Genomic DNA, 25511 nt, shown 5'->3' with positions numbered 1-25511 from the left:
TTTACACATGTGGCACACTTAGACTCCAACGTGGCGCCCCCAAGGATCTGCAACAAGTTGTAAAGGGTAAAATGGCAACCGACACGACCGTATACATGCAAGGATAACACCTTTGTTATAGTTTGGAAGGACAAGCGCCCCGTCTCTGTCATCACCAATATCCATAATGCCGACACTACTCAAGCACAGCGCAGGAAACGCGTTCGTAAAGGTGACGGGAGAACTGGAGAAGAAATTGTGAAAATGAACAAACCCAAGGCCATAGTGGATTACAATAAGTTCATGAAAGGTGTTGATCATTTTGATCAAATGGTCAAATATTATGAGTTTGCAAGAAAAACCCACAAATGGACCAAGAAGATCACTTTCTATTTTCTGCAAATGGCCATGCACAATGCATACGCATTGTATAACCACTACTCAACAGATACAAAAAAACTAACACTATTAGAGTTTCACGCAGTAGGAATAAAAGCCTTATTGGCGTGGAACAGCAAGGAATGGCCAACAACAAGTATACCACATGTTCCCGACATAGATGCCAGCGCAGCTCCTCCTGCTGACGCGGCAGTTTCAACACCCGGGCCATCTGGTGCGAGGAGACATCTCTCTGTTCACCTCAACACCTAAAGCCCACTCATCAACCACAAATTCTGAAATGGACATTGAGGACATAGAACCACTTGATGTTTCTGATTTCATAGAAGATTCTACTACAAGTTTGGTGGTTCCTGTAGAAGACAATATTCTTCCAGTGAATCCAAAAAATACAAGAATTATAGATTCAGAACAACGTCTCAACTACAAGTTGACGCATGAACTCGTGCACTTGGCTAAAAAAAAAAAGATGCCGTGTTTGTTACAAGTCTGGCAAAAGGAGGGACGTGATATATGGATGTAAAACTTGTGATGTGGCACTGTGCGCTGCGCCTTGCTACACAAGGTACCACCGAAAAAAGATATTTTGGGTGGAGAAAAAATAACCACCGGCAACAGCTTCACTCCACCTAAGAAACATCAGATGAGCAACTTCAGGATCAGAAGCCTGAAGATGGTGGAGTGAAGAAAAAATGCTCAACTGTTGATCTTCAATCAATATAGGGTAAGTACACCTATTTTGAATTTTTTATCTATAAGAAGTTATATTATATACGTTTTGTAGAGAATTTATTTGCGAATTTTTTGGTACCAGAATGAATATTATATCACAAACTTCTATGAGTAAAAAAAAAAAAACACAAAGTATGTTTGGGGGTGTGGCGGGTGTGGCTCTGGGTGTGGCAGTCGTGTGGCAGTGGGTTCCCTTTAGCCGTTGATATATCCAACACGTGGGAAATATTTGTATGTGTTATATATATGTCTGTGTAGGGAATTTTACTGCGATCACTGTCATACAAATTATAAAATGTTTCAACAAGTATAAACATGACAAACATCAAACGAACGAAAACAATGCGTTCGTTTCTGCCGCGAACGCATACTGAGCGACGTGGTTCTATATTTGGCGCTTCTCTTACACATGCTTTGTACAAATGTTATACATTTCATCTTATAGAAAATTTTATTGCGAACACATTGGTATAAAAAAGTAATACGTACATAGAAAAGTAGGGTCAGGAAACGTATAAATGTATAAACTTTCCAAGCATGATTTTCCCCCCTGTGTTTTCGCCAGTGCGCTCGCGGCTAACTACTCTCCACTTCACACACTATTGCGGGTGGGCAATTACCTATATTAAACATTCATATGCATATGTCCGTGTAGAGAATTTTATTGCGATTCCAATGATACCACAATTACCGATGTAGGACAACTGTAGGCTTCGCAACCATTAAGAGTGGAAACATTTTGTTGCTGTTTGGCGCTCTCGGCGAGTGATCTGCATAGTTTTTTATTTGGTGTTGATACTCCTTATGCTTGGGCGGCATTTTATAGGTATGCTCTTATAGACAATTTCATTGCGAACACAGTGATACCAAATTTAAATACGTGCGCCTTCAATTATTGTCAGGACAGTCAAAAGAGTGTACACTTTTTCGGTCTTACGCGTAGGCGCGCGAAGTGCCGAAAGCATCTAGGGTATTGATTTTTTTTGAGCGCCGAGAGCGCGAAAGTGTTAACTGAACTTGTCAATATTTTTCAGAAAATTAACTAATGATAATAAAGTGCAAAAAACAGCATTTAATGTAATGAGATGTCTATTTCTGAGTGAGTCCAGGTGGTTCCCTGAAGCTATGTTGATATAGTGCCAAATTAATAGGTGCCATCATTTGCAGAGTTCTTTTTGACTTATGGGGACGACGAGCCAGAACCTGGCCCTTCCAGAGAGGAGGCCAGGTTCCAAGGGGGTCAGAGACACATGGAGCAGTGGTACTATGATAAAATTTGTGAGGTTTCATTATTTCTGCAACTACTCGAGAAGCACCCAGAAAGTCAGCGAGAAAAACCAGACCACTGCTGGCTAGAAATGAGACAGCAGCTTCAAAACTGCCAAAATAAATCCAAGAAACGCCTACCAATGAATCATGATGTCTAGGGCCGGGATGGTGTTCTGCCTTTTTTAACCCTTAGACCACGCAATACATATATAGACGATGGGAGTAGCTTTACCAAACTTGCACAATATATATATAGACGATTGAGGCTCTAGCACACGATTTTAAATGCCCTGTGAGGGATAGGGGCAGCTTTAGTCCAGCCACGACCGATAGTTAACAGACACCACCTAGAAAAACACTGTGGGCAACATTCCTGGGTGGGAGAGCCTCAGTACTAACTGAGCCGCCAAGGCTAGCGCACTCAGCATGAGCTCACAGCACCCCTGTTCAGCTTGTGACCACAGCAGTGCCTAAAAATGTCAAAATATATATGTACATGCTATTATTTAGCAATGATAGTATTACAGAAGACCCCTGACTGTGATAAAACTGACCAGGATTCTGATAATAGCAGGATTGTGGAGATATTTAGCGCTGTGCTCCATGGTGGGAGGAGTAATGCTGAAAGAGGGAGGGAGGTGGCATCATCTTCTGACTGTTTACTCACCTAGTTGTTCTTGTGGGGGTTGAACTTTGGCTCTTTAGGCCTACCTCTCAACTGCCAATCAATCAGCTGTAACTAACTACTAACTAATTTCTTTTTTTCCCTCCAAACCCCTCCCCCCAGGAAGCAGCTCCATAACAGCTGTTTAACTCCCAGGTACCTATTTACTGCTAGGTAACAGGAGCATCAGGGTGAAAGAAACTTTGCCCATTTGTTTCTGCTTGGTCCAGGAATCAAACCCGGGCCACAGAATTAAAAGTATTGCACGCTGTCCGCTCAGCTACCAGACCCCCCCCACCTGTGTGGTCACCTTTTATTGACTAAACTTACCATACCAGCTTAGTGGTTTGCTATAGTGAACACAAATGTAGATACTTGTATATAACGTGTGTATAGTGTAATAACAGCAATAGGAGTATGGTTGGGAGCTGCCATTTTGGTGAGGGAAGGGTGTCATATACATGTCATGTTATGTACTGGTGGCCACTATGGTCTTTGGGCACCATACCAGCTTATTTGTACAGGTATGGTGAATAAAACATGTAGATATAAAACATAAATGTGTATATAGTGTAATAACACCACAAACAATATTGTTGGAGGGGAAATATTAGTGCATCTGGCCTTGAACCAGCGAGGGTGGCAGCCACCAGCTGACTGTGAGAGTAGCTACGTCTCTTATTGCCTGAACTCGCCATACAAGCTTAGATGTACAGTTATGGTGAACAAAACATGTAGATACTTATATATAATGTCTGTGTATAGTGAATAAAAGCAAACACAGTATGGTGGGAGGAGCATGTTGGTGAGTGAGGTGAGGGAGTGGCTGATGAATGGTGGCCATTCTTTGCTGCTTTTTGACTCACAATACCAACTTAGTGGTTCGTTATGGTGAACAAAACATGCAAATACTTATATAACATGTGTATAGTATAATAACAAAACTATTTGTTTATTGTTTTTTGAACATAATATGAATCACTAAGAAGAAGGATGGGGGAATCAGGCCCATTATCATTGGCAACACCCCTCCAACTAGAGAAAATAGTTTAAAGCCAAATGGATTGAACACTTAGAGAGTAATGACATAATAATGAATAGACATAAGGTTTTTGAACAGGAAGATCCTGTGTAACAAATCTACTTACTTTTTATGAGAGAGCCACAGATATACTACAGGAAAGAGGTGATTGGGTATACTGTGTCTATCTGTACTTAAAAAACAGGTTTTGATAGAATCTCACACAAGAGGCTGTTCTGGAAACTGAAACATGATGGAGGGGTGACAGGGAGACTTCTGACATGGATGAAATTTTTTTTAACTGACAAGACAGATGAGAGCAGTAATCAGAGACAATGTATCTGCCTGGAGGAGTGTTACTAGTGGAGTAACACAGGGTTCAGTTCTCACACCAATAATGCTCATCGTCTACATAAACGATCTACCAGAAGGAATACAGAATTATGTTAACTTGTTTATGGATGATGCTAAGATACTGGTGAAGATATGAGATACAGACGATTGTAATGCTCTTCAAATTGATCTAGATAGTGCTTGGAGCATCAAGTGGCAAATGGAATTCTATGTGAATAAATACCATATTATGCAATGTGGAATCAAAGAAAATAGACCACACACAACTTACAAATTATGTGGAAAGGAATTACAGAACTCTAATAAAGAACGAGACCTAGGGGTGGTTTTGGATAGTAAGCTGTCGCCAGAAGAACACAAAGAACATTGTGAGAGGAGCGCATGCATTGCTTGCTTCTAATTACATGTACAGTATATAGATGGTGAAATACTAAAGAAACTGTTCATTACTTTTGTGAGGCCAAACTTGAATATGTAGCAGTTGTATGGTGCACAAGTGTCAAGAAGCACATAAATAAACTGGAAAAGGTGCAACGGCATGCTACAAAAAGGCTTCCGGAACTGAAAAACAAGAGTTATAGACGAGAGACGCACAATCAATAAAAAAACTCAAGTATCCCAGTGGGGATACCTTTTGACTTACTTGCAAACTATTTAAATCTTTGCATTTTTTGCCTGTTGTCACATCGTTGATATTTGTGAGATGGATCTCTCCCAAGGTGAAGGAGAGGTCTATATTGGCCTGAAAAAGAAAATATCATAATTAACCACTGCACTGTACAGAGCGCCTTAATGAGCCCAAACAGGGGTGCGCAGAGTGCAGTATGGCATTTTAAGGTACTGTCTAGGGAATGATTCAAAACTCCCGCTGCAACACTGGGCTCACATCCTGTGTCTCAGGACTCCAGTAAAAGGACACCATTTGGAAAAAAAAATCAGCATCAGTACAGGCTGTGAGCAACCCGTCCTCTTAAAAATAACGTCACTTTAGCTCGTATGCGCTCTATGGTCAAACTTGGACGTACAGTAATTTGAAATGAAATACGTCATTTTAAAACGGAACAGTACGTCACAAAAGTGACGTACTGTTCCGTTTTCTGTTTGAGTCGTCTGCCCGACTCGGTAAGGTTAGAATAGGAGACTTAACGTTTTGAAACTTTATGAGAATTTCCTGCCCACCTAACCTATCAGAGGACCCTTCTCTAGAGGTTCTCTCTACCCCTCTTTACCCGTATTCTACTTTAGATCTACCAAGGGACTCCAGACTTTTACTAGAGCCGACTCCACGCCACGTGGTCTTAAGACGATTGGCCGACTTAAGATTCTACAACCCGTATGCCGTGACATAGGCTTCTAGCAAAACCCTAGGGTCGCCTTTTCGCCGCCACCACCAGACCAGTAATACTGAGCAATGACCGAGGTCTGGATCGATCATGCCAATCAATAACTTTGGGGCTTGGTCCCCAATAGTAATATATGGGAGGTTTATCTTTTTACGTTAAGCGTGGAATTAATTTACAATCAAAGGGAATAATGAATTCTGATTAGGTGTTAGAATCTGCCCAACTCAGAATAAGCCACACTGCCCACGTGGTCCCGGATCAATTCACATAAATTACACAAAAATGGAAATAATGAAAATGCAAATTACTAATTAATTTAAAATCTAAAACAAAATCTAAATAACTTCACTCCCTAACCTGAACACTCCCTGACTTTAGCATATTGGCAATGAGTTGACCTATTCCCTATAACATCTCTGAGCGAATTTTATCTTTTTGGCAACCAACTAGATGTTTGTGCTAATGTCTTGGGAGAGGTGGAGTGGACACCTGTCCCGGGTTGCTCCTGATACCACACTGTCCTTCCCACATGCTTGTCTACCCAGACCAGAGCATTGTATGCTTCCGCCTAGTCTAAGTTACTTGCGAGGCTTAAGTTCAACAACTAACCTCTGTTGCACTGAATGATCCAGATTGGTTGAATTATTTTAACTGAAGTTAATTACACAAGCATCTTAGGGAAGAGCTATTCCCACTTACAAAATGACTATTTGACCTTTGAGAATTACTTAATGTGGAACCTCTGCTGACCTGTGACCGCCAGGTCGCCGAGGTCACTCCGCGCTACAGCCTAGTCCTGGCTCGTGACGTCACTGATGGTGACTTGACTCATTATCCTGACAATTAGGGTACTCTTGATATTATAACCAGTAATATTATAGAATTTGAATGAAGACTAATTTCTCTAAATAAGTGAATACTATAGAATGATTCATTATACGAAACTGTGAACAAAGGCGCCAGTTATTTTCACCGCCAATCCCCCAGGGGATGCGACCTTGCTGGGTCAGGTCCCCACGTGGGTCCAGTTTCCCATGTCAGATAAAACATTCTAGATCATTCCTACAACAGCTACTTTGTTACCCTCCCCCCCCCCCCTCCCTGCACAAGCAACTTAGTAAACCTTGTTTACTAAGTTGAACTCTAATACATCTATAGCTCCAGGGAGCCAAAGGGGCTCCCCACAGAAAACCAACATTGAATGTAATGAAACTAATACCAGCGTTTGTCCATTCTGTACCCCAAACCCTTTACCCTGCAAGTTTGGGTTAGGCTAGCCCAAAGCATCTGGCCTTCAACCTCTGAACAAATAAACAAATAGACATTCTTGTAGGTACAAATTTATAGTACAAGAATGTTTGTCAATTCAAGATGATTTATCTTGCCTTACTTGCCATATCTTCAAGAAACACTCAAATGTGAGCGTCTTGCTCCCGCTCTTCATCTCCTCATGGGTTGCTGACGCCATACCAGATACATCTTCCATTGTTTCGACACCCATGAGGTCGATGAAGAGCAATGAGCCTGAAATCAATGAAAAACAATATATAATATATAGACATGATAGGTAAAACAGAACATATGGATGTCAGCCTCTGTTAAGCCTGCTTAAGACCCTAAAATAATGTGGTGATTATAAGAATTAACTCCAATGCTGCTCTGCTTTTATTGACAAATTGGTGGTGTGCCAAAAATGAAGTGTTCTTTTAAAAAAAAAGGGGGGGGGTTACCATTGTAATACGGGGGGGGGGGGTTCTTGTTCTCGTCCTTCACCCCCTTTCTCTCTCTGCCCGTATTTTAACTTTGTTCTCTGAACCAAGGGACCTACGTCGGAGATCATTCCAGACGCTGCCTTTATCTATTGTAATGAAGTAAAGCGAAGAGGGAAAACGGCCTATTGACATAGCTCGAGTGCATGGGGGAGTTGTGTAAAACCCTGGTTTGTGTCTCGGGAGAGGCTGCAGGATCCATTAAGTTCAGTAGAACTTCGGTTTCAACTCTTCAACTCGTCTTGATTGGACGAAGTCATTCATGTGGTCCATTCATTCATGTGGTGTTAACTTGTTATTTTTGCAATCTTTTTGAGAACTCTAATACATCTAGAGTTATTCTGGTAGATGTTTTTGCAGGTTTGATAAAACATCTTCATTGCTGGAGTTCTCTTCTTTATCTCGTGTAAATAATGGGTCAGTTTGCTGTTCCGATAAGATGTGCTGGAACCCTGAAAACAAATTAAAATAATTCTTTATCTTAAAAATATTCACTACATATATAGACAGCTAAGTACTTTTCATACACCACTTGTTCAAATATTAATTTTGGATTTAAATAGTTAAAGATAAACTGCCCATCCAAAAAGTGTTAAATGTAATGAAATGTTATTTTCTGGGCGAGTACAGGAGGCTCCCTTGAGTTACCAGTCTAATATGCGAATCATTAAACTGGGGCAATATAGTCTAAAGAGTTCAGCCTACCAGTGACTGAGCCAGAACCTGGCTCAGTCACTGGTAGGCTGTCACTGGTGATATGAGAATAAGGAACAGTGTTTTACACTGTTGTAAACACTGTTTAAATAAGAAAGTGTTTTATTTTGCTTACTAATTGTTTCCAGAGAGAAGAGGTTGAAGGATGATAAAATGGTGTCAGGGGAGGCAGGTGATGTCATTGGTGAGGATTAGTATGGAGGGGGGGGGGGAAGTTGTGTCAGTAGTTGGTGTTTAATGTCAGGGGACAGGTGGTGGTAGTTATTTTCATGGGAGCAGGAGGTGTCAGTGGTGGAAGTTGTTGTCAGGAAGAGGGTGGGGGGGGCAGGTGGGGTTAACTTACCTTGTTATTTTTGGAGTGTTTTTGAAAACTCTAAAATATCTAGAGTTATTCGTTTAGATGATTTTGTGGGTTTGATGAAGTAGAGCATCTTAATTTGTGGCATTCTCTTCATTTCCTCATGTAAGTACTGTGTCAGAGCACTATTCCTGTACGTTGTGCTGGAACCCTGAAAAGAAATTAACAATAATTCTTTATCTAAAAAATATTTTTTTACATATATTAATCTATAGACAGCTAAGTACTTTTCATACACCACTTGTTCAAATATTACCTTTGGATTTAAATAAAGTTAATGATAAACTGCCCATCCAAAAATAGTGTTAAATGTAATGAAATGTTATTTTCTGGGCGAGTCCAGGAGGCTCCCTTGAGTTACCAGTCTAATATGCGAATCATTAGACTGGGACAATATATTCTAAGGAGTTCAGCCTACCAGTGACTACAAGCCAGAACCTGGCCCCCCTCAGAGAGGCACAGGGAGCAATGGTCCTGGAAAACTCAATTTTAACATTTGTAGTGCTTTAACTCGTTGACAAAGCCTGGAAAGAAGTGACTCAAAGAATCCTGATCTCCGGCTGGAGAGAATAGTGGCCTGAATGGGTGCTAGAACTAGACTTTAAGGGGGTTTGAGCCTGCAAATTACAGTACTTTACTGTTACAGTACTGTTACAGTACTGACGGCTTTGGCCTCCTCCACCTTCTGACCTTGGAGAAGTTTTTGAGGAATTCAAGGGGAGATACATGAAATGAGGATTACAATTAACAACCTGCAAAGTGAGCCCACATCAGCAGTTTTTCCTGCCCGAAACGCTCTGCGTAATGGTGGCTTTAGGCATTGTATGTACTAGCTCTATCTATAAATCCAACTTTTTTGTATCTCGCCTTGTATGTATGTACTTTACCTGAATAAATATTTGTATTTGTATAAATCACAATAGCGTGATGCATCAATAAACAAATCCACAAGGGCCATAACGAGGATTCAAACCTGCATCAGAGAGCATCTCAGATGCTGCCTTAATCGACTGAGCTACGACATTATAAGAATTGCAACCAGAAATTCAACTGAATTTACTTGGATCCTGCAGCCTCTCCGAGACACAAACCAGGATTTTACACAATTTCCCCCATGCACACGAGCTATGTCAATAGGCTGTTCTACCTCTTCGCCCTTACTTCATTACACTTCAGTAATTCAGTTGAATTTCTGGTTGCAATTCTTATGTCGTAGCTCAGTCGATTAAGGCAGCGTCTGGGATGCTCTCGGACGCAGGTTCGAATCCTCGTCACGGCCCTTGGGGATTTGTTCACGTCATGCTTGTTTGCTTGTTTTTAGAGTGGGACAGTTCTGCTTAGCAGTTTGGTTTTCGGTAGTAATGTTTCCCAGTTGGGATCTGTTTTTGGGATGCCTACCTTTATGGGTGCCTAATCTGGTAGCTGGCAGACAGTGCTTCCAACCACTTGGAGGTTTCTATAGGCTATTGCTCTGAGGTGGGGGGGGGGCCAGGTTCTGGCTTTTAGTCCCTGGTATGCTGAACTCCTTAGACTGTCCCGGTTTAATGATTCACATATTAGCCTGATAGCTCCAGGGAGCCTCCGGGGACTTGCCCAGAAAATGGCGTTTCATGACATTAAATGCTGTTTTTTTTATTAATATTAGTTTATTAACCTAACACTAAAATTTCTGTACATGAGCTTAGCAAGGTAAGTTTTGATTACCAGCAAATGCTTCACTGGTTGATTGCCCTTTGCATTCTAGTAAGCACATGTCTTCAGATGTAATTCAGTAATGAAGTTAAAACTCCCAATACCCTGGATTTCCGTCAAATTTGGCAAAGTTAAGGAGACAAATACTTGATTTTGGCCAGACTACCCAAAGAACTGGATTAATTGGGAGCAGATTGGTGATCTTTTACAGAACGAGTGACACTTATCTTCATCTTGAATTGTTATTTTCTTTGTTTATTGTATACTGCATTACTTCCTCATGTTGAAGTAATGCAGGAGACAATAACAGGAAAGGTTCCACTTTTTTCTGAAAATTGAAATACATATTTGGATGAAAACCATAAATGTGTATTTTGTGACAATTTACATCAGGTCTTCTGCACTCTCCTGAGTGCTTTATCTACTAGGTCTGAGTATATAGCAAGATAACACAAGATAATTTTATTTAGGGAAAATACATACATACACAATGAGTTGCAGAATGCTGGATTTCTATATAAAGCGGGTATATAATGTAATATGTCTAAAGCCACTAGAACGCACAGCGTTTTGGGCGTTGAGCACAAGGACCAGCGTTTTGGATAAGGACGAGACTTAAAACTCGACAACTAATACTGTACTGGTATTATTCATCAATAATTTATCAAGCACCTTAATCCTTCAATTGCCCATCGCATCATATGATGCTTTGACCGACTTGCAGTAAATTGCGCATCGCATCATGTGACGCTTTGGAGTACTACGCAAGATTTAAACGGCCCGCAGATACACGGGGTTCACCACACCTTCATCAGGGCTCTTTTAAACAGACGCCATTTTTTTAAAAATCGTTGGCCAAACTCCCGGGTGTTAGGGGCCTCAGTATTGAGTGAGCAACCAAGCCTGACGCACGCAGCTTGAACTCGCAGCACTGCTATTCAGCTTGTGACCACAGCATCGCCTAAAAATGCCATATTATTGTTCATGCTATTATGTAGCGATGATATTATTACAGAAGACCCCTGACTGTGATAAAACTGACCAGGGTTCTGATAATAGCAGGATTGTGGCGATATTTAGCGCTGTGCGCCATGGAGGGAGGAGTAATGCTGTGGGAGGGGAGGGTAGTGGCATTATCTTCTGACTGTGTGTGGCCACCTTTTATTGAATGCACTCACCATACCAGCTAAGTGGTATGGTGAGTGCACACAGTCAGCTGGCGGCTTCTTCCCTCACACATTCAAGGCCAGACGCACTAAAATTTCACCCCCAACAATACTGTTTGTGGTGTTAATACCCTATATACAGACATTATATATAAGTATCTACATGTTTTGTTCACCATAACTGTTCAACTAAGCTGATATAATGCCCAAAGAACATAGTGGCCACCCCTACCAACATGACAAATCATGCAGATGTTGCCACACCCATCACCAAAATGTCTTCTTCCCCCACACTCCTTTTGCTGTTATTACACTATATATACACGTTATATATAAGTATCTACATTCGTGTTCACCATAACGAACCACTAAGTTGGTATGCTGAGTGGCAGTGGCAGGCAGTGGCAGCCTGCCACTGGCTGCCACTCCCTCCCTCACCTCACTCGCCACCATTCTCCTCCCACCATACTGTTTTTGCTTTTATATACAGATGTTATATATAAGTATCTGCATGTTTTGTTTACCATAGTGAACAACTAAGCTGGTATAGGGAGTCCAGACAGTAAAAGGTGGTCACATAGTCAGCAGACAATGCTACCTCCCTCCCCACCAAGATTACTCCTCCCACTACAGCGCTAATTATCACAACAATCCTGCTGTTATCAGAATCCTGGTCATTTTTATCAGTCAGGGGTCTTCTGTAATAATAATATTGCTAAATAATAGCATGAACATGTACATTATGGCAATTTTAGGTGATGCTGTGGTCACAAGCTGAACAGCAGTGCTGTGAGCTCATGCTGCGTGCGTCAGGCTTGGTGGCTCACTCGATACCGAGGCCCCTCACCCGGGAATTTGGCCCACGATTTTGTTTGAAACAGTGTCTGTTTACAAGAGCCCTGATGGTGTGGTGAACACCGTGTATCTGCGGGTCGTTTTAAATCTTGCATAGTACTCCAATACATCATATGATGGGATGCACAATTTATAGCAAATCACTCAACCCATCATATGATGTGTTGTGCAACTTAAGGGTTAAAGGTTAGTTTATGAAAGTTAGCATAAAAATCACGAATATCTCATTGAAGAATACAGACAAAAATAGAGAACAGAAGCAGAGATAACAAGGGAGAAACAAAGGCAAAGAACAACACAGTAGACTAAGTAAGACCAGGATCAGTGAAATTGGGGTTACGAGGTATAGGCAAAGCAAGCAAGACAATGGAGTCAAGGGAGCAGGAGGATGAATCATGTCAGCAATTACTCCAGCTTTAAATAGGGTTGTTAGTTTGCAACAATATTCCACTCTAGAGACTACAATATGTTTAATAACTACATACCTCACATTTCTTCAGTCTTTCCTTTAGACTATGTATAAGCCTCTGGTTTTCCTCTTCTGTCTCCTGCAAAAGGGTTCTTAATCTTTGATCAGTGAATTGGGGTTATGGGGTATAGGCAAAGCATGCAGAGACAATGGAGTCAAGGAAGCAGGAGGATGGATCGGGTCAACAAATAATGGATCAAGTCGGCAAGCTTTGAATAGGGCTGTTAGTTTGCAACAATATTCCACTCTAGAGACTACAATATGTTTATTAACTACATACCTCATATTTTTTTTTATTTTTTCTTGATCTTCATTCTCAGCTTTATATTCTCTATTCATATCAATAAGAATAGAGATCTCTTCTTTCCCCAACACCTTCCCTTCAATTGTTATTGAAGGTGAAGGTGTGAGGGCGTGTATCTCTTCCTTGATGGTCCTATGGAGAGAGCAAAAGGCCATTAGTGAAAGAGATGAATCCGAAATATTTTCTTATGCAAAATCTAGATTAAAAAAGTGTTGAATGTAATGAAATGCCAGTTTCTGAATGAGCCCCAGAGGCTCCCTGAAACTATCATACACTGAATAATGCCATATTACTCGGTGCCATTAGTCGCAAAGTTCTATTGGTCTACAGAGGGCTACAAGCCAGAACCAGGTCTCGGAGGCAAAAGGAGTGATGGCCTTTGAACACTTCAATGTAAAGTTATTTATACTTGCCACCAACTGGGGAAGGAACCCAGAAAGAGGCAAACCAAAAGACTGCATGGTTAAAACTAAAGACCACAGCCTGAAAATTGCCAAAATGAACCAGCGTTGAATGTAATGAAATGCCATTTTCTGGGCAAGTCCCGGAGGCTCCTCGTAGCTTACTGGACTGATATGTTTCTAGACCATTTTCATTGAAGTTCTTGTGTACCAGGGACCACGAGCAAGAACCGAGCCCCCTCAGAGAGGCACGAGGAGCAATGGCCTATAGAAACCCCCATGTGGTTAGAGGCATTCCATGTGTGCCAATGACCGGGTTAGGCACCCAGAAAGGTAGGCGTCCCAAAAGAAACCTGGTTAAAAATTGCTACCGAAAGCCAAACTATCAAGCGGAACTCCCCAATCTGAAAATGAGCAAACAAGCATGACATCATTACTGTCGTTGTTTGTGCAGCTCCCCCCCCCCTCCCCAAGAGGGGGAAAGGGGAGCCCCAGACTCCCATGTCGGTCATGCCACCCTAGTTCAGAGGTTGAATATAAAAAACGTGAATATCGCCGACTGGAAGATTGCCGAAGAACCTCCAGGATTCGCCCAGAAAATGGAGTTTCATTACATTCAATGCTGGTTTCCTGTGGATAGCTCCTCTGGCTCCCTGGAGCTACCTAACCACAGAAAAGGAAAAGACGTACCTGGGAGGCTGCCGCCATTCACACCAACTCGAAGTTGAGACCACTGGCTGCAACCTGCGACCCATAGCGACACACGCCTGACTAGGACCAGGAACATGAACGAGGTAACGGGCGGCCAGGACCCTGTCCGACCTCCAAAATCCTCGCGCCCAAATGTCAACTCAAGACATATCGCCTAAAAAGCAGCAGCTAGAGTAGCAAATTAGCGAACGTCATGGATTTGAGGATAGACCGCAGGCTGGCTGGAATGAATAACCCTGCGGATGACCTGGGAGACCCGAACCCACAAAACAGTGGAGGAAAACAGAGAACTCTTAGCACATCCCTGGCCAGAGGCCATGGTGCACGAATAATGGTGAAGAGCCGCAACCGGACACACGTGGTGCACCCCCTGGCCAAACCAACCAAGCATCAACAACCCAACAGCCCTTACGGAAAGCCACCGTTCCATTCTTCGCCAGAAAAGAGGGAGACTGCTGAAAATGAACAAACCTACCACCAGGACAAAGAGCAGAAAACCGTGCACGGGTAGAGAGCATGAAGCTTCCCAACCTGACCCCCAGAAGCTAATGCCAACAGGAAAAAGAGCCTGAGAAAAACAATCCAGAATTGAAGGAGCCACAACAAACCAAGGAGAAAAGAGAGCACCCAGTCCAAAGACCAGGACAACTCGGAGGGTGCATGAGCAGGCCGAAGGTGCACAGTGCATAATGCTTGCAGAACGGAGCGGAAATAACAACCCTCAGAATGCAAGCAAAAGCGGCTCTGCCAACACCACACGATTTGAGGCAACAGTATTCAGCATCAAAAGACGGTTTCTGAAAAAGTCGAGAGAGAGAGAGGACAAAACAACCAGATCCGAAATAGATGACAATCTACGAAGGGAGAGAACCCGACAGAAAGAACACCAGGAAACTTCATACTGTCGCCGAGACGAAACTCGCAAGTGGGACACCATCTGTGAAGCCACCTGATGACCATGCAAGTGGTGATAAACCAGGTCAGAAAGACACAAAGAGCAGAGGAGACCACCGAACCAGCCACGTACCATACTGGTCCAATCTGCTGAAAGAGGTGGAACTGCAGGAAACTTCGCGGGTTCGAACACTGAACAAGCTGCGCCTGAAACCAAAGCTGGGTAAGCCACCAAGGGGCCAACAGGACTACTACTCTCTGGGACGGCTCTAAAAGAGCCAGAAGTCGCTAAGAGACCAGCCCCAAAGAGCCAAGGACCGAAGAGAACCCACACGGGTCAGGCAAGGAACCACCGGAGTGCAGTCCAAATGGAGCCTGATCGAAACCCGAGCGACCCGCACCCTCTGAAGTGACAGCCAAACAGGCGCGAACTGTGTTGTGAGCCCTACTGAAGGACTGAGCCCACTGCTCCTGGCCGGCCTGGTGAGCACTGGTCACAAAGCCCCAGCCAAGGGACAAGGCATCCGTAAACACTTTGAGCGAGGGCTCGGGTAGGAGCCACGGCATTAAGTGAAGCATTAAATGTGCAAAAACTAGAAGATAGAAAAAAAGGCGATATAATCACTACTTACAAAATAGTAACAGGAATCGATAAAATTGATAGGGAAGAATTTCTAAGACCCGGAACGTTATTTATTTATTTATTTAATTTATTTATATTCAAGAAGGTACATTGGGTTTGAGAGTACAGAGCATTAAAGTTTTTCATACATACATTCTTGTAAAGCCACTAGCACGCATAGTTTCATGCAAATCCCTAAACTAACAGGTAATTTTAGACAATTCACAGCAAAATTGACAAATGTTTACAGGTACATTTCAGCCTTACTATACAGGTACAGATAATTTTAAGTGGAATAATTACAGCAAACCGTCAAAAATGTTTACAGGAACATTGCAAGAACTTTTGACACAAAAGCAGATTAGAATGCACAATAATGAAAGGATTACTAGGTACATTAGGACAACATTCCAGGGTTACACATTGGTTCACTGAAGCAAAATGAGGATCATTTCAAGGAATAATGCAGCAGGATAATTACTCAATACAACAACCATGATATCAGAAGATACTGTTAATCACAACTACCTCTTACTTAAACTCCAGCATTATGGAATCCAAAGCCTTGCCCTGGACTATATCCGATCCCAACTTAGTGACATACACCAATGTGTAGCCATCAATGATACGACCTCTTCCACTCTACCAATAACAGTTGGAGTGCCACAGGGCAGCATCTTGGAACCTCTTCTATTTCTTATATATATCTATGATCTGCCTAATGTTTCTAATATTCTCAAACCTATATTGTTTGCTGGTGATACTACCCTCATCTATTCAGACCCCAACCCCCACAAACTAAATAATGTTTTGAATAATGAATTAAAAAAAAGTCCACTTATGGATGTCTACTAAAAAACTAACACTAAACATACAAAAAACCTACATCTTACTTGGAAGCAAATCATCGAATGCAATTCAGCTACAGATAGACATCATCAGTAATAAAAATGATGGAAAGTTTCTTGGCCTATTCCTAGACAAGAGACTCAACTTCAGCACCCACATTCAACACACAACTAAGAAAGTCTCTAAAACAGTTGGTATACTCTCCAAAATCAGATATTATGTTCCTAACTCTGCTCTCCTCTCTATTATGCACTAATCTATCCCTATCTTACTTATGGTATCTATGCGTGGGGGGTCAACCACTGCAAAACACCTGAAGCCCATCACCTAGCAAAAAATCTATCAAAATAATAACAAACTCTGCTTTCAGACAACACTCGGCTCCCTTGTTTAAATCCCTTAACATGCTAATAAAACCCTCGGTTCTTGAGGCTGTGGTCTTGAGGCTGTGGTCTTGTTTGAAGGCATATTTGCCACGTTTACTGTGCCTCTTTGAGGAGGCCAGGTTCTGGCTTATGGTCCCTTATAGGCCAATAGAACCATGCAAATGACAACACCTAATAGTATGACACATTAGAAATAGTAGCTTCAGCAAACCACTGGAGCTCGCCTAGAAATTGGTGTTTCATTACATTCAATGCTGGATTTTTTAACTAATATATTTCTAAATTATATTACAGGAAAAAAGTATCAGCAAATGAAAGTTTCACCTTCAGCAAAATAGACTACAAACATCATCATCTTCAACAAGTGACTTCAATTGAAGGTCTACTTAAAATAAAAGAAGAAAAAATTGTAAGTATTTTCCTAAAATACTGTACCGTATTAGCTAGCTGATCCTGATTTCACTTGTAGAGTATATTATAGCAATTATGTACAATGGGGCCTAGACTTACGATGCTAATCCGTTCTGAGAGACGGATCGTAACTCGAAATATCGTAAGTCGAAGTGATTTTTCCCATAAGAAATAAAGGGAACTGAATTAATCCGTTCCCCACCCTCCAAAATATTAACATACAAATACCGGGCCCGGGGAAGAGGGGTACACTGGGGAGGGGTTTGTTGAGGGTTGGGTGGAGGTCTGATATGGAAGAGCATGTGGTTGGTAGTGTTGATGATAGTATGGTGGTTGTTGTTGGTGTGGTATGTAGTGATGTGGTTGTGGCTGGTAGTGTGGTGGCAGTTGTTGTGGTGGTTGTTGTTGGGTGTGGTTGAGTGTGGTGGTGGTGGTTGTTGTGGTTGTAGTGGTAGTGATGCTTGTGGGTGGTGGTGGTGGTGTGGGTAATATGCTGGGTGTTGGTAGTTTGGTGGTGGTTGTGGTTAGTATGGTGGTTGTTGGTGATTGTGGTTGCTGTGCTGATTGAGGATGGAGTTAGTACTGTTTTCGGTGAACCAGACTGCACCAATCCCAGGGGCCCCACAGTTGCATCATCCCCTGGAGTCTGTTGTTGGACGGGGGTAGATGTTCCATTGTTGGGGTCTACTTCCCCATCACTCCCTATGGCCTCCCCCAATCATAGTGATATCCGTGGACCGAGAGCCCTCAACGAAATCCTGCTATCGTCCAGGGCTGCTGCCCCTTTGGCCCCCGGATCCGTTACTCCCGCCTGGGCACTCCCTGGGCTCCCGATGGGGTCACCTTGCCCCACTGTGGGGCCCGCTTGGGTTTTCTAAAGAGCTAACGCCTGCACCGCCCCCACAGTTGGGGGTTTGTCGCGGCCCCCCCCCCCAGGTAGTCTTGTTTTCTACCATGCCTTTACTTCTGAGAAATGTGTACCTACAACCCGCACTTTTCTCGCTATTCCACACAAACTGACCCTACTGGGTGTAGTATGCAAGGAGCTATCACAAGCTATCGCCTTTGAAATTTTAACGCATTCCTAACTCGACAATTAAGCCCACTCTCGATAACCTCTCAAAGTATTCCCGAACCTTTTACGTTAAAATTCTCGAGCATCTATATCGGAACTATCCTTCATTCATACTTTTTCTTAACCGCGTTCCACAGCACCAGTGAGAACCATCAATCCTTCGCCTATTGACAGGTGGTGACAGATGTCGGCGTCAGAATCTCGCTCCACCAATGAATGAAATTCTTTTGTCTTGTATCCTCGTCTCTCATTCGTAAAAGTAATAGGCAGACAGATAGAATACACAACCTGACTTGACTACCATTTATCACTGTGAAACAAGATACTGTACTGTATACAATGTCAAATAAAATACATGTGCAATTATAAACCAAATAAAAAGGTCACATTAATTATTAGATGGCCGAAAATACTAGAATGAACTTGATAGAATGAAATTATTATTACTACATTCCTTTAACACACACTATTGACTGTACTGCAATTGAAAAGAATTAAAGTGAATTTCTAGTCTCTAAATACGAGTCCGATATAAATCTTAATTGAATAATTACCGAATTCTTGAAAATATTCTGAAATTATACAATTAATATTTCCGTGAAGTAACTACTCAGAATTTATTGTAAATAATTTAAGTTCCTAAATTTTCTAAGGTCGTCATAATGTCCTTTCCTGAAGTCAGGTTTTTCAACTGCTTCAACCTACTTGTATTCTTCCAGATTATAACGCATTGCATACTTTATTCCCAAAAAGACATGGTCACTTTTACCCAAGGGAGGAAGGTACTGAATGTCAAATATTTCTTCCTCTTTCCTGGTAAATATCAAATCTAGCATGGAGGGAACGTCCCCTTCCCTCATCCTCGTAGCTTGTTTAACATGTTGATACAAGAATGTTTCCAGGATGTCTACAAATCTACAGGTCCAAAAATCTTCTGTTTTAGCTTCATATGCTTCCCAGTCTATGGATTTAAAGTTGAAATCGCCAACTATAAACAGTCGTGATCTATCGTTATCCGCTCTCGCTATAAAATCTCTGAGACCATCCCGTTTATTATCTAGCACCTCCTTTGACCATGTGCTGCTTGGCGGTGGACTGTATGCATTTATGGTCGTTAGTTTATCATTCTCATGGCAGATCTCTAGTGCTATTATGTCAACTTCTTGTGGCTGTGGTCTTTAGTTTTAACAAATGCAGTCTTTTGGTTTGCCTCTTTCTGGGTTCCTTCCCCAGTTGGTGGCAAGTATAAATAACTTTACATTGAAGTGTTCAAAGGCCATCACTCCTTTTGCCTCTGAGACCTGGTTCTGGCTTGTAGCCCTCTGTAGACCAATAGAACTTTGCGACTAATGGCACCGAGTAATATGGCATTAATCAGTGTATGATAGTTTCAGAGAGCCTCTGGGGCTCATCCAGAAACTGGCATTTCATTACATTCAACACTTTTTTAATCTAGATTTTGCATAAGAGAAAATATTTCGGATTCATCTGTTTCATTAATGGCCTTTTGCTCTCTCCATAGGACCACCAAAGATGATGTTCATGTTCCACATCAACCAGATGTGGAACATGTTCCACATCAACCACATCCACATCATATTACACCTTCAATAATAATTGAAGAAAAGGTGTGGCTCAAAGACGATATCACAGCCTTAAGTAAATATAAACAACTAGAGAAGGAAAATGAAGATCTAAAAGAAAAATTTAAAAAATGAGATATGTAGTTAATAAACATATTGTAGTCTCTAGAGTTGAATATTGTTGCAAATTAGCAACCCTTTTCAAAGCTGAAGTAATTGCCGACCTGGTCCGTCCTCCCACTCCCTTGACTCCAATGTCTTTGCTTGCTTTGCCTATACCCCATAGCCCCAATTCACTGATCAAAGGTTAAGAACCCTTTTGCAGGAGACAGAAGAGGAAAGCCAAAGACGCATACGTCGTTTTCAGGAAAGATTAAGGAAATGTGAGGTATGTAGTTATTAAACATATTGTAGTCTCTAGAGTGGAATATTGTTGCAAACAACCCTATTTAAAGCTGGAGTAATTGCTGACATGATTCATCCTCCTGCTCCCTTGACTCCATTGTCTTTGCTTGCTTTGCCTATACCCCGTAACCCCAATTTCACTGATCCTGGTCTTACTTAGTCTACTGTGTTGTTCTTTGCCTTTGTTTCTCCCTTAGTTGTTATCTCTGCTTCTGTTCTCTCTTTATTTTTGTCTGTCTATTCTTCAATGAGATATTAAAGATATTCATGATTTTTATGCTAACTTTCATAAACTAACCTTTAACCCTTAAGTTGCAAAACACATTATATGATGGGTTGAGTGACTTGGTATAAATTGTGCATCCCATCATATGATGTATTGGAGTACTATGCAAGATTTAAAACGACCCGCAGATACACGGTGTTCACCACACCTTCATCAGGGCTCTTGTAAACAGACACTGTTTCAAACAAAATCGTGGGCCAAATTCCCGGGTGAGGGGCCTCAGTATCGAGTGAGCCACCAAGCCTGACGCACGCAGCATGAGCTCACAGCACTGCTGTTCAGCTTGTGACCACAGCATCACCTAAAATTGCCATAATATACATGTTCATGCTATTATTTAGCAATATTATTATTACAGAAGACCCCTGACTGTGATAAAAATGACCAGGATTCTGATAACAGCAGGATTGTTGTGATAATTAGCGCTGTAGTGGGAGGAGTAATCTTGGTGGGGAGGGAGGTAGCATTGTCTGCTGACTGTGTGACCACCTTTTACTGTCTGGACTCGCTATACCAGCTTAGTTGTTCACTATGGTAAACAAAACATGCAGATACTTATATACAAGTATCTGTATATAAAAGCAAAAACAGTATGGTGGGAGGAGAATGGTGGAGAGTGAGGTGAGGGAGGGAGTGGCAGCCAGTGGCAGGCTGCCACTGCCTGCCACTGCCACTCAGCATACCAACTTAGTGGTTCGTTATGGTGAACACGAATGTAGATACTTATATATAACGTGTATATATAGTGTAATAACAGCAAAAGGAGTGTGGGGGAAGAAGACATTTTGGTGATGGGTGTGGCAACATCTGCATGATTTGTCATGTTGGTAGGGGTGGCCACTATGTTCTTTTGGCATTATATCAGCTTAGTTGAACAGTTATGGTGAACAAAACATGTGGATACTTATATATAATGTCTGTATATAGGGTATTAACACCACAAACAGTATTGTTGGGGGTGAAATTTTAGTGCATCTGACCTTGAATGTGTGAGGGAAGAAGCCGCCAGCTGACTGTGTGCACTCACCATACCACTAAGCTGGTATGGTGAGTGCATTCAATAAAAGGTGGCCACACACAGTCAGAAGATAATGCCACTACCCTCCCCTCCCACAGCATTACTCCTCCCTCCATGGCGCACAGCTCTAAATATCACCACAATCCTGCTATTATCAGAACCCTGGTCAGTTTTATCACAGTCAGGGGTCTTCTGTAATAATATCATCGCTACATAATAGCATGAACAATAATATGGCATTTTTAGGCGATGCTGTGGTCACAAGCTGAATAGCAGTGCTGCGAGTTCAAGCTGCGTGCATCAGGCTTGGTTGCTCACTCAATACTGAGGCCCCTAACACCCGGGAGTTTGGCCAACGATTTAAAAAAAAAATGGCGTCTGTTTAGAAGAGCCCTGATGGTGTGGTGAACCCCGTGTATCCGCGGGCCGTTTAAATCTTGCGTAGTACTCCAAAGCATCACATGATGCGATGCGCAATTTACTGCAAGTCGGTCAAAGCATCATATGATGCGATGGGCAATTGAAGGATTAAGGTGCTTGATAAATTATTGATGAATAATACCAGTACAGTATTAGTTGTAGAGTTGTAAGTCTCGTCCTTGTGCTCAACACCCAAAACGCTGTGCGTTCTAGTGGCTTTAGACATATTACATTATATACCCGCTTTATATAGAAATCCAGCATTCTGTAACTCATTGTGTATGTGTATGTATTTATTTCCCTAAATTAAATTATCTTGCTATATACTCAGACCTAGTAGATAAAGCACTCAGGAGAGTGCAGAAGACCTGATGTAAATTGTCACAAAATACACATTTATGGTTTTCATCCAAATGTGTTTCAATTTTCAGAAAAAAGTGGAACCTTTCTTGTTATTGTCTCCTGCATTACTTCAACATGAGGAAGTAATGCAGTATACAATAAACAGAGAAAATAACAATTCAAGATGAAGATAAGTGTCACTCGTTCTGTAAAAGATCACCAATCTGCTCCCAATTAATCCAGTTCTTTGGGTAGTCTGGCCAAAATCAAGTATTTGTCTCCTTAACTTTGCCAAATTCGACAGAAATCCAGGGTATTGGGAGTTTTAACTTCATTACTGAATTACATCTGAAGACATATGCTTACTAGAATGCAAAGGGCAATCAACCAGTGAAGCATTTGCTGGTTATCAAAACTTACCTTGCTAAGCTCATGTACAGAAATTTTAGTGTTAGGTTAATAAATTAATATTAATAAAAAAACAGCATTGAATGTCATAAAACGCCATTTTCTGGGCAAGTCCCCGGAGGCTCCCTGGAGCTATCAGGCTAATATGTGAATCATTAAACCGGGACAGTCTAAGGAGTTCAGCATACCAGGGACTAAAAGCCAGAACCTGGCCCCCCCCACCTCAGAGCAATAGCCTATAGAAACCTCCAAGTGGTTGGAAGCACTGTCTGCCAGCTACCAGATTAGGCACCCATAAAGGTAGGCATCCCAAAAACAGATCCCAACTGGGAAACATTACTACCGAAAACCAAACTGCTAAGCAGAACTGTCCCACTCTAAAAACAAGCAAACAAGCATGACGTGAACAAATCCCCAAGGGCCGTGACGAGGATTCGAACCTGCGTCCGAGAGCATCCCAGACGCTGCCTTAATCGACTGAGCTACGACATAAGAATTGCAACCAGAAATTCAACTGAATTACTGAAGTGTAATGAAGTAAGGGCGAAGAGGTAGAACAGCCTATTGACATAGCTCGTGTGCATGGGGGAAATTGTGTAAAATCCTGGTTTGTGTCTCGGAGAGGCTGCAGGATCCAAGTAAATTCAGTTGAATTTCTGGTTGCAGTTCTTATAATGCCGTAGCTCAGTTGATTAAGGCAGCATCTGGGATGCAAGTTTGAATCCTCATCATGGCATTTGTGGATTTGTTCATTGATGCATCACGCTATTGTGATTTATACAAATTGAAATATTTATTCAGGTACATATGTATGTACATACATACAAGTTGAGATACAAAAAAATTGATCGATTTATAGATAGAGCTAGTACATACAGTGCCTAAAGCCATTATTAGGCAAAGCATTTCGGGCAGGAAAAACAAGACTAAAACTTGATACTAATTGAGATTAACCCTTTAACTATGCAACGCGCCTGCAGGCCCAGGCTTAGGGTGTGCAACACGCGCCTCCGGGTGTTTTTATTTTTCACGTTCCATTTAAAACTCCCGCGGCTACATGGGGTTCACATCAGCTTCCTCAGGGACTCTAGTAAACAGACGCCATCTTTAAAAAAAATCATGGTCCACATTGCCGGGTGTCAGAGCCTCAGTAGTGAGTGAGCAACCAAGGCTGGCGCTCGCAGCATGAGCGCACAGCACTGCTGTTCAGCGTGTGACCACAGCATCGCCTAATAGTCAAAATATATATATAATGTTTTATTTAGCAGCCATGATAGTATTATAGAAGAGCGAGTATGATAATGACTGGGTACAATGTTCAATTATCAGTGATTCAATGCTGTTCATGATCACAGTGCTAGCCACAGCACCACAGCATTTTTTCGTCCATTTAGGAATCTTCAAACGACTTTTTAGGTTCCTTTTCAAAATAAACTTGTGGTCAATTATTCATTTACAGATATTAGTGATGAGGATTGTGGTTATAATTAGTGTTGTGCGTAGGAAGGAGGAATTTTGGTGAGGGAGGGTGGGAGAGAATTGAGGTAGCCTCACTGTGTGGCAGTAACTCTTGTTTTGTTCACCATACTAGCTTTGTGGTTTGCTATGGGGAACACACATGTACATGGGTATATACAGTGTCAATAGTGTAATAACAGCACCAGGAGTATGTTGTGAGGAGCTATTTTGGTGAGGGAGGTGACGTCGTAATCATGGCATCATCTGCTGTCTGCTGTGTGATTTGTCATGCAGTGTATGGTGGCCACTGTACTGTTTGGACACAATACCGGCTTACTTCCATAGTTCTGGTAAATAAAACATGTAGATAGGTATATATAACATGTATAAATAGTGTAATAAATACAATAACAGTATGGTGGGAGGAGCAATGTTGGCGAGTAAGATGTTGGAGTGAGGGAGGGAGGGCTGGCTGGGTGCGGCTGCTCACACTCGCGGTGTTCCGAGTGTTGATGGTGAATGTATATAGTGTGTCAGTGTATAGTCTGTAAATAGATTGTATGTATACATAAATTAGCATGATACATGGTAAATATGTGCAACATGTGTACACAAGTGTCATTCACGTAAGTGTCCTCGGACAGTATGGATGTTTTACTGCCATAATATAGTGTACGTGTTCATTATACATAGGATTAGCACGTAAAAACAAATTAAATGTATTTGTAACTGTACGCAAAAAATGAACAAAAATATATTCGCAGCAACTCGCGCGCCCTGCCCCGGGCACCCCACCAGCCCTGGGAGCTTGCTGCACAGGCGAACGGGGAATGATGTCACACGCTAACTTACGGACCCCATAGCAGCCAAAGTAAGTACAAGTTCAAAATTTTTTTGACATACCCATACTGGGGGAAGGGTTTTTGACACTTTAAAAAAACAAAAGAATTTTTTAAAGAGAATTTATTTCCTGCGCATTTTGGGGGGTGTCATATTTATAGGCTGCGCAGTTAAAGGGTTAAAGCATAAATTTTGTTGAGAAAAAAATAAGAAAAAAAAGAAAAGGGGGGGGGGGGGAAACATGGCAGAAAAAAAAAATACAATTTGGTCAACAAACGGCATTGTTTAAAGTAGTAGACAGGTTGACATTTTAG

General features: G+C 41.8%; 1 long non-coding RNA gene across 4 annotated transcripts in view; it reads left to right on the top strand.

The window, feature by feature from the left end:
• LOC123749628 (uncharacterized) overlaps positions 1-25511 on the top strand; it is a 127398-nt gene that overhangs the window by 78277 nt on the left and 23610 nt on the right. For 2 of the 4 annotated variants that reach the window (XR_011226732.1, XR_011226733.1), the window contains exons 2-4: positions 17246-17360; positions 20346-20408; positions 25122-25228. This is a non-coding gene — a long non-coding RNA (uncharacterized lncRNA). Of the gene's footprint in view, positions 1-17245; positions 17361-19959; positions 20066-20332; positions 20409-25121; positions 25229-25511 lie in introns of all 4 variants that reach the window. The other 2 variants (XR_011226734.1, XR_011226735.1) reach the window with 2 other exon arrangements.

Source organism: Procambarus clarkii, unplaced genomic scaffold (genome assembly GCF_040958095.1).
Source record: "Procambarus clarkii isolate CNS0578487 unplaced genomic scaffold, FALCON_Pclarkii_2.0 HiC_scaffold_136, whole genome shotgun sequence".
NCBI lineage: Eukaryota > Metazoa > Arthropoda > Malacostraca > Decapoda > Cambaridae > Procambarus > Procambarus clarkii.
This window is presented reverse-complemented; position numbering and strand designations above follow the sequence as displayed.